The sequence below is a fragment of the Ursus maritimus genome, unplaced genomic scaffold, assembly GCF_017311325.1.
Source record: "Ursus maritimus isolate PB19 unplaced genomic scaffold, ASM1731132v1 scaffold_5, whole genome shotgun sequence".
Lineage (NCBI taxonomy): Eukaryota > Metazoa > Chordata > Mammalia > Carnivora > Ursidae > Ursus > Ursus maritimus.
In genome coordinates, this window is record NW_024426663.1 from 78722680 (window position 1) to 78732550 (window position 9871).

Consider the following 9871-nt stretch of genomic DNA (forward strand, 5'->3'; position numbering starts at 1 on the left):
AAAAAAAAAAAGCAATGAATACAACTTAAAGACAGCAGTATGTCAAATCTTTGAGAACATTAAACAGACTTTATCTTTACCACCTACCTGGTGTGGATGGAGGATGTAACCTTGGGGGAGGCATCCAGTATAACACCCCCCCCCCCCCCCGCCCCGCCGCATGGCCTCTTCTTTAGGTCTCCCCCAAATAGTTTTACTCTGAGCTCATTCATAAGTCCTTGTATCAGGTGACACTTTACTCTCTGACTTGGCAACCCTCTCACAGACTTCCTTTCTCTTTTCAGTTCTGTCTCTAGAATTTTCCTATTTAAAAATAAATCCCATGACGATGACTATTGCGGCCTCCCTCCCCCGCTTTTAGTCCACGTTATTCACACTCCAGCCCCACCCTGTACGCGAAAGTCCGTTCACCCTGGCCAAAAACCAAGACCAGATTGTTGATAACAACCATTACCAACTCTTAACTACGAGTAAGTATTAAATACGTTACCAAGTTGGAATCACAAATCAGTGGGGACAGTTCAGACGATTTAAAAACATAATGTTGGAGGAACTAGACAACCAAATAAATGAAGTTAGACTTTTTCTCAGCTATATACTCATTGTCTTCCAATACTTTTAGTTTTAAAATAAAAACTTACTGTAAGGTGTAACACATATGGAAAGAAGTATATGTCAATGTGTTATGAATGGAAATTTAAAATCTATGTCTTCACCCCCAGGACCAAGGGTATAGAATGGCATCAACATTCCAGAAGTCCCACCCTTTCCCAGCACAAATGCCTCCCTCACCCCCAAATCCTGGCTTTATTAATTTTCCTGCTTTTCTTTATCCTTTTATTACCCAAATATATGTTTTGATTGTTTTTTAACTTTATTTAAATGGACTCATCCCACATATATTCGTTTGCCCAGCATATTTTGTGAGATTCATCTGTACCACTATGATGGTCCATGCTTCACTCATTTCCATAGCTGTGCGATAACCACAATTTATTCGGCCATTTACTGTTGATGGAAGTTTGGGTTGTTATCAGTTTCCAATTTTTGCTGCTACGAACATGTTTGTATATGTTTCTTGGTGAACCTATGACCTGTTTTCTAGGTGTGTGTCTAGCAGTGAAACTGCTAGGTCAGAGAATGTGTATCTTCAACTTCCATAGACCGTGCCAACTATTTTTGTTGTTGTTATTTGTAGCATTTTGGACTTCACAGCAGTGTAACTAGTTCCCTGTACTCTGCATCTTCACGGACATGCCAGTTTTGATTTTTTTAATTTAGCCATTCTGGTTGTCTTATAGTGACATCTCATTACGACTTTCATTACCTTTCCCTTAATTACTGTTGAGGTTGAGCACATTTTATTTTTACTTTTTAAAAAGGTTTTAATTATTTATTTGAGAGAGAGCACAAAAGAGCACAAGCAAGGGGAGCAGCAGAGGCAGAGGGAGAAGCAGACTCCCTACCGAGCAGGGAGTCTGGTGAGGGACTCGATCCCAGAACCCTGGGATCATGACCTGAGCTGAACGCAGACGCTTCACCATCTGAGCCACTCAGATGCCTGAGCACATTTTTTAAAAAGATTTATTTACTTTTTGAAAGAGAGAGTGAGTGAGCGTGAGTGCGGGAGTGGGGAGAAGGGCAGAGGGGAAGGGAGAGAATCCCAAGCAGATTCCCTGCTGAGTGTGGAGCCCCACCTGGGGCTCCATCTCAGGACCTTGAGATCATGACCCTGACTGAGATCACGACCTGAGCTGAAATCAAGAGCAGGTCCCTCAAACAACTGAGCTACCTAGGCGCCCCCATCTTAACTATTTTTAAGTCCAGCAGCATTAACACTCACATTGTTGTGCCATCGTCACCACCATCCATCTCCAGAACTCTTTGTATCTTGCAAAACCCCAGCTCTGTACCCATTAAGCAATAACTCCCTCTCTCCCTCCCCAACCCCCGGAAACCACTATTGTACTTTCCATCCATATAAATTTGACAACGCTAGGTAATTCTTATAATTGGAGTCATACAGTATTAATCCTTTTGCAACTGACTTATTTCACTTAGCATAATTTTCTCAGTGTTCATCTACGTTGTAGCATGCGTCAGTTTCCTTCCTTTCTAAGGCGGACTATTATTCCATTGTATGTATAAACCACATTTTGTTCATCCACTCATCTGTCAATGTACACTTGGGTCGCTTCTACCTTTCGTCTATTGTGAGTGATGCTCTTGTGAACATGAGTGTGTAAATATCTTTTCGAGTGCCTGAATTGCATAAGGGTTCTTTTTCCTCCACATCCTTGCCAATACTTGTTAGGTCTTGTCTTTTTTGATAATAGCCATTCTGACAGGTGTGAAGTGATAGCTCATTGTGGTTTTGATTTGTATTTCCCTGGTGATGAATAATGTTGAGCTTTTTTTTTTTTTTTGGTAACTATTGCCCATCTGTATGTCTTCTTTGGAAAACAGTTCCTCAGATCTTCTTTTTTTTTTTTTTTAATGATTTTTTTATTATATTATGTTAGTCACCATACAGTACATCCCCGGTTTCCAATGTAAGGCTCGAAGTTACTCAGATCTTCTGTCCATTTTAAAATCAAATTGTTTATTTTTTGCTGTTGACTTGTGTGAATTCTTTATATATTTCAGATATATGACTTGCAAATATTTTCTCTCATTCAGTGGGCTGCCTTTACATTTTGTTGATGGTTTCCTTCACTTGTTTATTTTTGTTTTTGTTGTTTTTGCTTTTGGTGTCACATTCAAAAAGTCATTGCCAAGACTAACGTCAAAGAGCTTATTGTCTATATTTTTTCTTCTAGGAGTTTTATGGTTTCAGGTCTGATGTTCAAGTCTTTACTTGATTTTGAGTGAATTTTTTAAGTTGAGATATAATTAACATACAGAGTTATATTAATTTCAGGTGTAGAACATGATTCAACAATTCTATACATTGTTCAGTGCTCATCAGAATAAGTGAACCCTAGGGACGTCTGGGTGGCTCAGTCGGTTGATCATCTGACTCTGGGTTTTGGCTCAGGTCATGATCTCAGGGTCGTGAGATCAAGCCCTGGGTCAGGCTCTGAGCTCAGTGGGGAACCTGCTTGAAGATTCTGTCCCTCTGTCCCTTCCCTGCATGCTTGCTCTCTCTCTCTCTCTCTCTCTCAAATAAATAAATAAATAAATAAATAAATAAATAAATAAATCTTAAAAAAAAAGATAAATGTGCTCTTAATCCCCTTTGTTTATCTCACCCATTTCCCTACCCACCTCCCCTCGGGCAGCCATGAGTTTGTTCTCTGTATTTGTCTGGTTTTTGTTGCTGTCTCTTTTTTCCCCTTTATTTGTTCATTTGTTTTGTTTCTGAAATTCTACATATGAGTGAAATCATGCACTTGTTTTTGTCTAACTGACTTATTTCACTTAGCTTTGGACCTTTGGGTCCATCCATGTTGCAAGTGGCAGGATGGCATTCTTTTTCATTGCCCAGTCATATTCCTTTGTATATATATACCACATTGTCTTTATCCATTTGTAAACGGATAGACACTTGGGTTACTGCCATATCTTGGCTATTGTAAATAAATAGCCTTTTCATTATTTTAATGCTGTTTTTGATAAATGGAAGTTATTATTTGTAACATAGTCCATCTTATAATCTTTTCCTTTTGTGCATAAACTTCTATTGTGTTCTATTCTAAAAATTTCTGTTTACTCCAAACTCATAAAAATATTTTTCTCCACTTCTTTTGCTCAGTGTGTTAGTTTTCCCTTTTCACTGTTAAATTGCCAGTCCGTTTAGAACTGATTTCTGTGGATGGTGTAAGATAGGTGTCAATATTCATTTTTTTCATATTGTTATTTAACTGGCTTAATACAATTTGTTGAAATAACTAGCCTTTCTCCCCTGCATCATAGAGACACATCTGTCATAAACCATCTTACCTTACATGGGGGGGTCTGTTTCTGGGCTTATGTTTCATTTGTGTACTTGCATATGCTTGTCCCAATACCACACAGTTGTAATTGCTGTGGTTTTATAACAAATTTTAATATGTGATATTGTTGTGCTTAAAATTCTTGCTTCTTTTTCCAGAGTGTCTTACTTTTTTATTGGTTCTTTGCATTTCCATATTCATTTTAGAACCAGCTTGTCAATTTTCAGAAATGATAAATATGCCAGAAATTTGATCAGAATTCCATTGAATAGATTTGGAGGAATTCCCATCTTAATAATTTTCAATCATGACTATACTATGTCCATCCACTTATCTAATCTTTTATTTCTATCCTTAATGTTTTATAGTTTAGATTTGCTATATTTATGATAATTCAGATCATAACATTTCAAAATTTCCAGTTTTATTTCTTCTGTAAATTATGAGCTATTTAGAAATATATTACTTAATTTATAAATTAAGTAATTTTTTTAGCTAACTTTTAGTTAACTTTGATTTTTAGTTTGGTTTGTCTTTGATCAGAGAATGTATTCTCAGTGAGTTCAATCCAATAAAATTTATTGAAACTTACTTTTAGGCTCAGAATGTGGTCTATCTTGGTAAACATCCCATATGTACTTGGAAATATTATGTTTGAAAAGTTTGTTTAGTCTAGCATGGCACTTTACATGGCATCTAAATCAAGTTGGTTAATCATGTTATGCAGATCTCCTGTATCTTTAATTTTTTGTGTTTTTTCCCTGTTCTGTCAGTTACTGAAAGAGATATATTATAATTCTACCCACAATTTGGGTTTGTCAATTTTCTTTTTGGTTTTATTAATTTTTGCTTTATATGATGTGAATGTATATTATTATGTGTTTACATATTTGTTTTCTATGGGTTAATGAAGTGCTTTTTTAATAGGCTAATCAAATATTTTCTATCATTACATTTTTTTCTTCTATTAACATGGTAGATTGCAAAGATGGCCACATAATTCTTTATTTCTCTTTGTGTCCATGCCCTTTACAATGTGATTGGCAGCTCCTCCTCTCATGTATTCTGAGGGAATATTATTGGGGGCATGCAAATTTAAGGTTGTTATAACTTTCTGTTAAATTGACTTTTTAGCTGTATGTAATATTTGTTTTTTGTTTTGTTTTGTTTTTAAGTAGGCCTCATGCCCAGCATGGGGCTTGAACTCATGACTCTGACATTAAGAATCACATGCTCTGCCAACTGAGCCAGTCTGGTGCCCCTTTACGTAATACTTGTAACTTTTATCTCTTGTAATACACCTTAATATAAAGTCTGCTTGGTCTGACATCATTATAGCCACACCGACTTTCTGTTGACTAAGTGTTGGTCTGTCTTTTACTATCCTTTTTCTTCCAACTTATAGTCAATTCTCCTCTAATTCAACATATGCATTGCTAAAATTCACCAGACCACACAAATCCCACAACAAAAACTACAGTGTATGGGGGAAATGGGACCAGGGGCATAATACTCAAAAACTTCATCAGGACACATTAAAAAAAAGAAAAAAAGATAGGAACCTAGTAAAAATGGTAGCAGAGGCTCTACTTTTGCAACATAAGGAGTCTTTGGACACTTCTGAAAATTATTGTAAAACAATCATTTAAAGTCTCTGAAAATGGTCCTAAGGGTATACAGAAAATGAAGAAACATTTATTCAAGAAAATCTATAAAAACTCGGTAAAAACAGTGAGAGTCTCTGGTCACTGAAGTAGAGCCTGCATCTTCCTTCCCCTCTCCAAGCTCAGAGTGATGGAAATTCCACTCCAGATGTGTGTACCTGAGACTACAGGGTATTCTGTATTGTCTCCCCTCTAGATCTCACTTGGAGGCCCATAGTTTCTTTCCAGGAGGGGCTGGGCATCAACATTTCTCATCCTGCCCCTTGGCTACCCATTGTAGAGGCTAGGTTTTGGGTGAGTATAGGTAGCCAAGAGGTGAGTCCCCCATCTTCTGCCCAGCCCCCATTCAAAAGACAGAGAGTCTACCTCAGGTGTGGTGCATTGAGAATCCAGGGGCCCTGATTGCCCTCACCCCAGCTAGTTTGTAAAGTGGGGGTCCCATGATAGGAGAGGCAAAGCAAGAAGAGCAGAAGCTGCAGCTTTTCCTCCTCTTCTAAGGAGCACCCAGCTCCTAAAGCAGGTATTTTTCCCAGAAAGAAGCCTACCACTGTCCCCACTCCCAGCTCTAGAGTCTGGCTCAGAAATTTTTCCCAGAGGGAGAGGTAGGTGTAAAATAGAGTACTTTGAAGCTCTTCCAAAAAGAACTAAGTTCATTCACAACAGAAAGTAGGAAAGATCAAGCCTAAGGGTATGCTCAGAAACAATGGAGGTTTGGGGGAAAATAAGAGAAGGGGACACTCATAGGTTTGTTAGAGATCTAAGCTAAACCATAAGGGCTAAGAAGAGCTCTTCTGAGGTCAGAACAACTCTCTGACTTCAAAATCTAACCCTGTAAAGGAGCCCAAATTTAATTTGATCAGTCTGTGCCGCAATTGAAGCCCCAGAGCATTGTTAAAAACAATAGAGCATTCAGTCAGCAATTACTGGAGCTTAACATCTGGATGTGGGTGGGAGTGAGACAATCAAAAGGGCCAAAACCCCTGTCATCCCAGGGTAACTGTACATGTTCTAGGCTGTTCCTGCCAAGGAGCAATATAAGGTTCACACTGCTGGAGAAAAATGGAGTCCACTAAAATAATCCAGTGAATTGCTAAACTAATAAACAACAAACAACAACAAATCTTGGGGAAGGAGAGGGTGGAGACCAGTACCTAGAGTTGCTACAATATATTCTCTGAATTGCCTAGTTTCCAACAACAAAAAAAATAAGACATGCAAAAAACCAGGAAAGTCTGACTCATACATGGAGGAAAAAAGCAGGCAGTGCAAACTTTCTGTGAGAAAGATTAAGTGTCTGATTTAACAAAGTTCCAAGTAGCCATAAACATCGTCAAAGAACTGAGCTAAATCATGCTTACAGGATAGATGAGCACTGAGTGTTATACTCAACTAATGAATCATTGAACACTATATTGAATCATTGAACATTATATCAAAAACTAATGATGTACTATACCTTGGCTAGTTGAATTTAAATAAAAAAAGTAAAGGATATAGGATAACAAATGTCTTATCAAACAGAGAATATCAATAAGAGGTAGAAATGATTAAAAATAATCAAATGGAAATTCTAGAACAGAAAAGTATGTATTATACAGATACAGTAAAAAATATATATACTTTAAATATATATAAAAAATATATATATATAGGTATTGTCCATTAACCCAACCACGAAACAAAATATTCTAAACCATTAACTCTTCACTCAACTATTTTATTAACATATTGATCAAATGTTAAGTATGTCTACTCAATTAACTAATTACCATTAACTAACAAATATATATATTATATATATATAAAATCTGGAATAATTTTACTATAATGGCTTAAAACTAGATTTGAACTAGCAGAAAAATCAGTAATCTTGATGATAGCTGGATAGAGATTATGCAATCTGAAGAACACAGGGAAAAAAGAATGAAGAAAATTAAACAGAGCCTCATAGAAATGTGGGACACCAATAATGTACTAACAACATATATGTAATAAAAATGCCAGAAGAGTAGAAGAAAATGAAAGGAAGAAATACATTTGAAGAAAAAATGGCTGAAAATTTCCCAAATTTGAAGAAAAACTGCACATTTGAGATGCTCAATGAACTATAAGTAGGGTAAACACAAAGATGTCCACAAGCAGACATATCCTGGTAGAAATGCTGAAAGACAAAGACAAAGAGAAAATCTTTAAAGCAGCCAGAGAAAAATGAATCACCTACAGAAATTCCCCAGTAAGATTAACAGCTGACTTCTCAGCAGAAACAATGGATGCTAGAAGACACTTGGATGACATTTTCCAAGTGTTTAAAGAAAAAAACTTGTCAACCAGGAATCCTCTAGACAATAAATCTTTCAAAAATGAAGGCATAATAAAGACATTCCCAGATAAACAAAATCTGAAAGAATTTGTTGTTAGAAAATTCACCTTACAAAAATACTGTGGAATTTCTTCAGACTGGAAGCAAGTGATCACAGATAATAATTCAATTCCACATGAAAAAACAAAGAACACCAATAAAGGTAATTATAAAAGACAGTATAAATACTTATTTATTTTCCTTTCTGTTACTAACAGATTTAAAAACAATTATATAAAGCAATATGTATATAATTACTTGTTGATCTTTTAACATATAGAAATGTTTGCAATATTTGCAACATGTTTGCAATAATAGCACAAGGGAGGAGGGTGTAAGCAAAGCTATAATGGATTGAAGACATGACTCAGGACAATAATTTGAAGCCACAGTAAAAAATAAAGAGATCCAGAAATGGTAAACAAGAAGGCTAAAATGACAGAAGCTGTAACTATATACATGATATTCCTTCTTATCTCAGCTTCTTTAAAAGACATAAAGTGAATAATAAGATATATATATATATATATATACACATATATATATACACATACACACACACAATGGAATATTATTCAGTCATAAACAAGAATTAAAAAAGAATGAAATTCTTGCCATTTATAACAACATGGATGCAACCAGAGAGTATAATGTTAAGTGAAAAAGCCAGAGAAAGACAAATGTCATATGATTTCACTCAATTATGGAATTTAAGAAACAAAACAAATGAGCAAAGAAAAAAAAAGAGAGAAAGAGACAAACCAAGAAAGAGAATCTTAGAGAACAAACTGATGGTCACCAGATGGGAGGTGGGTGGGAGGATGGATGAAATAAGTGATGGGGAGTAAGGAGTACACTTATCATAATGAACACTGAGTAATGTATAGAATTGTTGAGTCACAATATTGTATTGTATTGTATTGTACACCTGAAACTAACACTGTATGTTAACTATACCAGAAATAAAATCAGAAAGTTAATTTAAAAATAAAATGAAAGACATGAAATTATGTAAAGTTCTAATTAAAACTTTAAAGTTTTAACAGTGTATTGCATTTGTAACACGGATGAAATATGTATAACTATAATACCACAAAAAATGGGGAGAAGGGAATGGAGCTATATAGTAGTAACATTTCTATATCTTACTGGAATTAAGTTAGTAGAAATGTGAGTAGATTCTGATTGGTTAAGATATATGTGTAAGCCCAAGACAAATCACTAAAGAAATAACAAAAAAAGTAGTTTGGAAAATTGTTAGAGGTTAAAATGTTACATAAGAAAATATTCACTTAGGGGCGCCTGGGTGGCGCAGCGGTTAAGCGTCTGCCTTCGGCTCAGGGCGTGATCCCGGCGTTCTGGGATCGAGCCCCACATCAGGCTCCTCTGCTATGAGCCTGCTTCTTCCTCTCCCACTCCCCCTGCTTGTGTTCCCTCTCTCGCTGGCTGTCTCTATCTCTGTCGAATAAATAAATAAAATCTTTAAAAAAAAAAAAAGAAAGAAAATATTCACTTAGGGTGGCACAGTTAAGTGTCCAACTCTTGGTTTTGGCTCAGGTCGTGATCTAAGGGTTGTGAGATCAAGCCCCCAGGTGGGTTCAGTGCAGAGTTTGCTTCAGATGCTGTCCCTCTCCCTCTGTCCCTCCTGCTCATGATTGCTCTCTCTTTCTCTAAAATAAGTAAGTAAATAAATCTTTTTAAAAAGAAAATATTCACTTATTATAAAAGAGAATAGAAGAGCAATAGAAGAAAATAGAAGAACAAAGAAAAAAGACATGAGATGTATAGAAAACAGGAAAATGAGATGGCAAACATTAACCCACCATATCAATAATAACATTAAATGTGAGTGAATTAAAAATTCAATCCAAAGGTAGAGATGACCAGACTGTACAAAAACAAGATCCAACAAT